Below are 8,513 nucleotides of genomic sequence, written 5' to 3'. Positions count from 1 at the left end.
TAACTTTTATGCAAGTATACACGTCGATTCAAGTAATAAAGAGGTAAATGAGTACCGTTCCCACAAGGATCAGATTGAGACACAAAATTGGTCAATTTATCTTAATAGGGTCAAGTTAATTCTATAGTAAAATGATTGAAGGAAATGTTATGGCAAAAACTAAGGTAAATATGCGATGATGGGTAAATAACTGGAATTGCTATGACAAAGGTGATAACAGAAATGTAAATATGGGAACTATTGCATGAATAATATATAAATCAACAAATAATCAACTATGTATGCTAAGGCGAAGATATTTCAGTAGAGAATCAAGTATAGTGTCTACGATATTTATGTGGAAGGTTAAGATTACTCAGAATCAACCTTACTGGCAATAATGTCATGGCAAAATCTTGATTAACTTACTGTGCAGAAGAGTCTTAGAGTGGCCTGCCTCTTTCTAAGGCAAAACCTCAAGTCACTGTCCCTGCTCATATAGGGATACAGGGTCTTATTATAGTAACCTATGTAATTCCTTATGTATGATAATAGCATCATTCGAATGTTGCTTATGCCATCCAATATTAGTTAATTAATCTAACCTTTCTCGTATAAAATCATCTTAACAAGAATAATATGCCATCAACTATTCCTAGAAATTGCACTTAAACAATTGAATGGGGAGTAAAATAATTAGACCATGGAAACTTAAAATAGTTAAGTATCATCAAAATAAGCCCAACCAGATGAGATTTATGTAACAGCCCGAATTTGGGGCTAGTCAAAATAGTGGTTTCGGGACCACAAATTCGACGAGAAAAAAATTTATTTTTATTATATTTTTATGGTCTATGATTTCACAAAATTATTTCGTGAAAATTTCGTTTGAAAATTTTGACGTTTGGGCACTCAATTTAGTCAAAAGGGCTAAATTGTAAAAAGTGCAAAAGTTGAGTTCTATATGTTAGAGGTGTCTAATTGTTATGAAATTTTAAAGTGGAGGTCTTTATATGGTAATTAGACCATTGGTTAAGTTGGTGGACAAAAATGGGTATGGTTAGGCATGTTTCCAAAGTTTTTCATTAAGGGCATTTTGGTCATTTAGTTATTAAAATGAATTAAAAACAAAATTAAAAGCCAATTTTTGTCCATATTTAGCCCCTAGGCCGAAAATTTCATGGAGTAACCATGACTAGGGATTTTCAAGCTTCCAATCTCGATTGTAAGTCCGTTCTATCCCTATTTTTATTAATTTTTACGTTTTTGAAATCCTCGTAACAAGATTTACCTATTTTTACCATTGTTTTGAACAATGATATGCATGTATTTTGATGTTTTATGGAAGAATATGAATGTTTCGAGTGTGATAAACGATTTGTACTAAGTAATTTTCGATGAAAATGCCTAAAAGGATTAATTTGTAAAAATTATAAAATATGTCACAAGTGTGTGAATAAGTGAGTATTGTGGATTGCTATAGTTATGAAAATGGTTCAGGTAGGCCTAAATTGCAACGAAATTGAATACAAATTATTTTACAAGCCTAGGGGTAAAATTGTAATTTTGTGAAAATTTAGGGGTAAAAACATAAATTTGCCAAAGTATGATTTTTGGACTGGAATGAATAATGTGAAGTTTATATAAGTTAAATGTATTGTTATAAATCAAGAAAGACGAGAAATTGAAATTGATCGATAAAAAGAAAAGTGAGAAAAAGTGAAAAATTCCCGAATGAACCTTTGGAATAAAAAAGGATACGAATGAAGTGACAGAAATGATCACAGGTATGACACGGATTGTGTGTAGGATGTAAAAGTGAAAGTGATGGTCACGTGTGTAGTACTATGTGTAGGCTACTACGTGTACCGGAATGATAGGTCGCATGTGTAGTACTATGTGCAGGCTACTATGCGTACCGGATAGTTTCAATCACTTGTGTAGTACTATGTGCAGGCTACTACGTGTATCGGATGGTAATGGTCAAATGTGTAGTAGTATGTGCAGGCTACTATGTGAACCGAACATCATTGATTAGTAAGGTGGTTGCTATGTGCAGATTCCACCAGACATCATTGATTAATAAGGCGGTTGCTATGTGCTGAATCCACTGAGTTAGAAATGGAAAAGCGAATTTTGAATTGAATTGTGATTGAAAGTGAAAACGTGAAATTATGAAAAAGTACATTTAACAATAAAACAGTTTAGACAGCAACAGTTGTGTGATTTTCAAAAATCACCAAAAATGGTGGAGATTGAATTAGAGGTTGAATAATATATGAAATTGAACCTTAATGAGTCTATTTTCATATAAAAGAAGCAGATAAAGGAAAAGAGTTATATATTTTGAGATATTTGAGGTTAAGTTAGACAGAGTCGAATGAGTTTGGAATCCCTGTTCTAAGTTTAGAAAATTGTCAAAATTGTAAAAAATAATTATGGGATAAAGTTTATATGTTTAGAATCTCTAATGAATCTATTTGCAAGAAAAATAAATGGAAAAATATAAAAATTTTGTACAATGAGATAATTAATTTTTAGTGAAGAGAGGTCAGAACTATCAAGCATTGAAATAGGTGAAAATTTAAAGAATAAAATGTACTATTTGGCTTTACAAAAAATTATGAAAATTTTATGGTAAGAAGATCTGTGAATCTAGGTTCAGTCAAAATTAACACTTCTTAATTTGGAGCTCTGTAGCTCTAGGTAAAAATAATTTAGTGACTCTAACTCAGAGAGATAATTTTAAGTATTCATGTAAGTGAATAGTGAAACTATAGAAAATGTTATTTCTAAGAGTGTTATGGACATTAAGGATGTGGAATGGTGAGGAGGAGGAGGAAAATTTGAAGAACATATGAATGATTTGTGTATAATTGACCATATGCTCGATTATAATCGATAAACGATTGAAAAGAAATGATGTTTATAATTGTGCATTATTAGTTATAGTTAAAGTTCATGTGAGAAAATAAAGTTTCATAGCATGTGTATGTGGTATACTTGGTATATGAATTGGTATGCAGCAATGTCAGAAATGGTTTATGCATTAACTCATGTTGATAAGTTTGATACATAAATAAATGTGGTGCTTATCCATGCTTATAATTCTTATACTATATGTTTATTTGGCTAGCATGTTTGGTGTGTATGCTTAGGCTTTGGCCAAGTTGTGGTTGGATTATGCCACATTAAATTTATAAAATTCTGCATTGAGATGGTAAATGCCTAGATGGAAATATGCTTGTGATCATAAAAGGGTGGTAAGGTTTAAAGTTTGTAATCTTTATTAAAATGGTTTATCATGTGGTTAGTCTTCAAAAAGAACTAGCTTGCGACTATGGTTGAGTGTAATGTTTATATCTTGTGTGATATGCATAGGAAACGGGAGTGGAAAGGAAATGAAATACTAAGTTCATGCTTGAAGTGTAAAATGACGCAAAAAGGGGACGTTAAGTTAAACGATAAATATGTATTAGTATTGAACTGAATGAAATTGAACTGTACGTGAATTAAATGGAAATTGCAAATGATATGATTTGAATTAAATGAATGATTGTGGTATTGAAATGTATATTCGATTGAGAAATTGAATTGAATCGTGAACATGAAAATCGTGAATTAAATGAAATGGAAATGAAGTATTGAATTACATGAGTATGTATTGGGTCTCAGAAGCCTTATTTGTTACAAATATAATATTTTGAAGTTATAACGTGAAGATTTATAAAAGCATGTTAAAAATTTGAAGAGTTTAAATTTGAATGAAATTTTATAACTCGGTTTAACATGTTTATAAGTGTATGTGTTCTGGTAATGCCTCGTACCCTATTCTGGTGTCTAATACGGGTAAGGGGTGTTACAATTTAACTCATCGATTGGAAAATATAATTCCAAAGAATCACCATAGTTTACAACCAAATAAGTTCACAAGAGAGCATTAAGGAAATAACGGAAAAACGTAGGGAAAACAGCTTTCACTAGTCCATACTTTAGCAACACAGTCCTGTGTTGATCGAGAGGATGACTTCCTCTTCCACTCCAGATCTCTTACTCTTCCGCTTATCTCCGAGATGCCATTTGAGGTTCCCTTCAACATCCTTTTATAAGTAGAGTTCAACCAATTAGTTTGTGTTAATCATCTTCTCTTTTCTAGGGTGACTTATTGGGTACGAGTTTAAATTTCGAACTGAAGTAGCCGCACATGAAACATTTGACTCCGTCTTCTTAGCATTGCTGCGACATTCGTGCTGGCATATCATCTGCACTTTGCCCTAGCAAAACTTCATTCCTTTATTTCCTTTCTTCGAAAACCTGTTCCTTTCCTACCACCACACAAAACTTCCACAAAAAACCAATTAAAGGCACCAAATAACTCAACATAGTCCAAGTCCAAATCCAATATAACAAATGCTAATTAAAATGCCCTAAAATGCAACAAAATATACCTAAGTACAAACAATTAGCTAGGTCAAAAGGCAAAAAATATAACTCTTTTTAAGAGTTATCACATTATTTGCTAAACAAGGTTGGAGGTTAATTATGAAACTAGATTGTTTGTTTGCTCATGTCATGAAAGCAAAGTATTGCCCAAAATGTGATTTGATGAGTGCCAATTTAGCTTCTGACCTTTCTTATAACTGAAGCTAAGCATGGGATGGAGAGTTGGAAATGGCAGATTAATGAATATTTGGAATGATGTTTGGTTACCAGGGCCTGGGCATGGAAAAGTGAGAATTCAGAATATTGATATGAATTTTTCAATAGTAGCATATCTTATTAATAAAGAGAAGACTACTTGAAAGTTGGAGGTCTTAAGGAAGCTTTTTGTTGAGGAGCAAGTAAATAAAATAATGACAATCCCAGTTGCTAAAGTTGATATTGAAGATGATAAGGTGTAGAGGGGAGATAATACATGTATTTTTCAAAAAAATGTTATAAATGGCTGCTTGATGAAGATGTGTTAGCCACGCAAGGGGAAGTGATACAACAAGCTACGCTATTATAGAATTTTTACTAAAAATTATGGAAGTTACGAGTTACGAACAAAATTAAAATTACAACATAGAAAATTGCTAATAATTATATCCCTAAGTTTGACAATTTAAAAGTGAGGAAACTATAGGTGGTGAATATTTGTCCTCTCTATTGTATAATGGAGTAATCGGTGAGCCACATCTTCAGGGATTGCATGTTTGTAAAAAATGTCCTGCAATGAGTGGGGATTGATGTCTCACCCAACATTCATGGACAAAGTTGGAAAATATGGTTAGCAAATATGTTTGTTTTTACATGAGAAGAGCAATGCAAATGGTTAACTATTGTGTTTTGGGCAGTTTGGCACCACAGAAATAAAGTTTATCATCAAGCTGAGAAAAAGAGCATAATGGGTCTGGTTATGTTTATTAAAGCATATTGTTCAGAGAGCAGCTTTACAGAAATAGTGATTTCAACAAATATGAGTCAGATTGATAGTAAATGGATTCCAACAGGATTAAATGAAGTTAAATGCAAATCTAATTTGGCTTTCAACAAGTGCATACTTAGTTCAGTGTCTAGGATAACCTTTGAAGATAATGAGGGGTATATTTTGGCAACTTCTGCTTACCCGAATAGCTTTGTGGCTGATGCTACCATGCCTTAGGCGAGGGCTTGTTATATGCAGGGACGGTGGCTGAAGAGTTGGGATTTCGATGACTAGTGGTGGAAGGGGACTCCTTAAAAGTTATTAAAAAAGTATAATCGTCAAAGGAGGACAAATAAAACATTTCTACGATTTTCAAAGAAATAAATGATAGGGCCTAAAGTTTTGAGAGTTTTACTTGTCGTTTTGTGGGTAGATCGATGAATCGTGCGGCGCATATGATGGAGGAGAAGGAAAACAATGGGCAGTGCCAAGGATTTGGATTGAGGAGGCACCTTCAAGAGTAGAAATGGTGGTTGAATAAGATAGATGGGTTCTGATCTAAGGATGAAATGGGTCAGAGGAAGTGGGTCTTAAGGAATCCGATGGTTTCAGGTTCTACAAGGCTCTTATAACTTTTGAAAAGAGTTATATTTCAATCCTCTAGATTGGATTAATTGTTTGTAATTAAGTAAATATGTTTACATTTTTAGATATTTTTAGAACATTACATAACAAAGCTTGGCTTGTGCTATACATGTTATTATGTGTTACTTCTATTATTGGGGAAGAAATGTGTTGTTTATGGTTGGCAGCAGGTGCATGATGAAGAAGAGAAAAGAAAAAGGATAGGAAAATGAAGTGAAATATTGCCATGACAAAATGTTGGTTAAATTGCTAGCACGAATACCATGGATATTCCAGGAAGATGATGTAACACTCAGTCCACTTCACTTTTAGCCAGCTGTACTTGTACAAGATAAATCACCCTAAAAAAGAGGAAGAAAAAGGTGGGTACTGAGAGGGAGGGACCTACCTTATAAATAAGAAAAGAGAAAAAGATGATCGGAGGAAGAGAGAAAAAGAGAGAATAATGATTTCTATCTCTCGACATCAGATTCTCATGCTCAGAGGAAGAGTGAAAAGGGTAGCAGCTTACATAGCAAAAGATTTACAGACACAAGGAAGGGGAAGAGAAATCTGCTCTAGGTTTTGCATCAAATATCATCATTAGAGTGAAATCTGGAGTAGCAAAAGCTTGTTGCAGTTCTGCCTTTCTTTTCTGATTTGAATTTGTGATTCGTGAATTTAAAGAATGACGTTGAACAGTTCTATTATGAATTCTAATGTTCAACCCATGAACTAATTTTCTTTGGGTTGGAATTATTTTTGGTGAATTTTTATTATCTTTTAATGCACATGGTTTGATTTTGAGTTGAATATTGTTTCATTCGATTTGTGATTATTTTTAATGCATGCATGCAAGCTCTAGACATAGATGATTGTGAAGCATGTTACTAGATCTGATTTAGTTCTGAAAAAATTAATTAGATTGGATTATAATCGGTTGATAAAGAATAATTGTAGCACTCTAAACATAAAAGTTGCAATTTGTACAGAGAAAGGGAGACTGCAATAGTAATTCTCTGAGCAGTAGAATGGTCAAGATTTTGTCATGGCATTATTATGTTAATAGAAATAAACCCAAGTAATTCCAACCTTTATCGTTCAACAGTACAAAATCTTTCCCACTTACTCTTTGAGAATTGCCACAACATTTTAATTATCATAGCATATTTTTAGTCAAAATTGATTTTCTTAATCCTCCGTTACATCTCTTTATCAATTATTCACCTGTCCCTTTTGCTCAGTTTAATTAGCCAATTTCATAGTAATAGCATAACTATTTATTTTACTCAATTCCGATCCTTGTGGAGACAATATTCACTCGTCACTTTATTACTTGATTCAACATGTATACTTACACATTCGCATTACACATTTACACGCTACAAGTTTTTGGTATCATTGCCAAGGATCGGCAAGATTTTGATGAAATATTTGGTATGCTATTATCTCTTAAAATTTTTTAATTTAGATTAATTAGTGTTTTGATTTTTTTTTGTTTTTCATGATTTGTTTTTTTGGTGCATGAGTAGAAATATTTCAGCAATTGAATAGTATTCTTTTGATCTAGAAATTGAGAGAACCTTGAGAATAAGGAGAAATGAATTGCGAGAAATGGAAAGAATTAGAAATGATCAGGTTAGAGAAAAGCGATTACAAGGAAGGGATGCTAATATTCCTCGAATAATAGATGACAGAGATAGACCCATTAGAGAACATGTAGTGCCGATCTTACATGAGTTGAAGCCAGGAATTGTCAGGCCTCATATTTAAGCTCAGCATTTTGAGTTAAAGTCGGTGATGTTTTGAATGTTACAAATAGTGGGGAAGTTTAGTAGATTGCCTATTGACGATCCAAGGTTTCCCTTAAGACTCTTTTTGGAAGTCTACGATTCGTTTAGGCCGCAGGGTGTTCCTGAAGATGCCCTAAAACTGAAGTTATTCCCTTATTCATTACGATATCGTGCCAGAGAATGGTTAAACGCATTGCTGTCAGGTATCGTGGCATCTTGGAATGAACTTTGTCATTGATTTCTATTGAGTTATAATCTTCTGAACATGAATGCTAAATTGAAGAATGATATTAAGTCCTTTCAGCAATCTGAGGGCGAAACATTATATGAAGCATGAGAGCGATCCAAGGAGTTAATCAGAAAATGCTCGATGCATGGTTTCCAAAATTGGACATAAATTGAAATGTTTTACAATAGATTGAATATACATACAAGGATGGTGGTTGATGCATCTGCTAATGAGACTCTGCTCGATAAATCATATCATAAAACATATGAAATTCTAGAGAGGATAGCAAACAATGATCATCAATACCCCACTACTAGAGTATGAGTTTGTAGAAGAGTTGCTGGAGCAATGGAACTTGATGTGATCACTTTTGTAACAGCTCAGGTATCATCTTTAACAAATATTATTAAAACCTTGAAAAGAGCAACTACAGTGTAGAAAATGAAAGTAGCCGAATTAGCATGTGTTTATTGTGGAGAAG

At 33.1% G+C, this 8,513-nt stretch overlaps 1 non-coding gene across 1 annotated transcript; it reads right to left on the bottom strand.

Annotated features, from left to right (window-relative positions):
- Positions 1-8,077: 8,077 nt before the first annotated feature.
- On the bottom strand, positions 8,078-8,184 carry LOC128032270 (small nucleolar RNA R71). The gene has a single exon (XR_008188398.1). It is a non-coding gene; the product is annotated as a small nucleolar RNA R71 (small nucleolar RNA).
- Between the last annotated feature and the right edge of the window lie 329 nt (positions 8,185-8,513).

Source organism: Gossypium raimondii, chromosome 8, assembly GCF_025698545.1.
Source record: "Gossypium raimondii isolate GPD5lz chromosome 8, ASM2569854v1, whole genome shotgun sequence".
Classification (NCBI taxonomy): domain Eukaryota; kingdom Viridiplantae; phylum Streptophyta; class Magnoliopsida; order Malvales; family Malvaceae; genus Gossypium; species Gossypium raimondii.
This window is presented reverse-complemented; position numbering and strand designations above follow the sequence as displayed.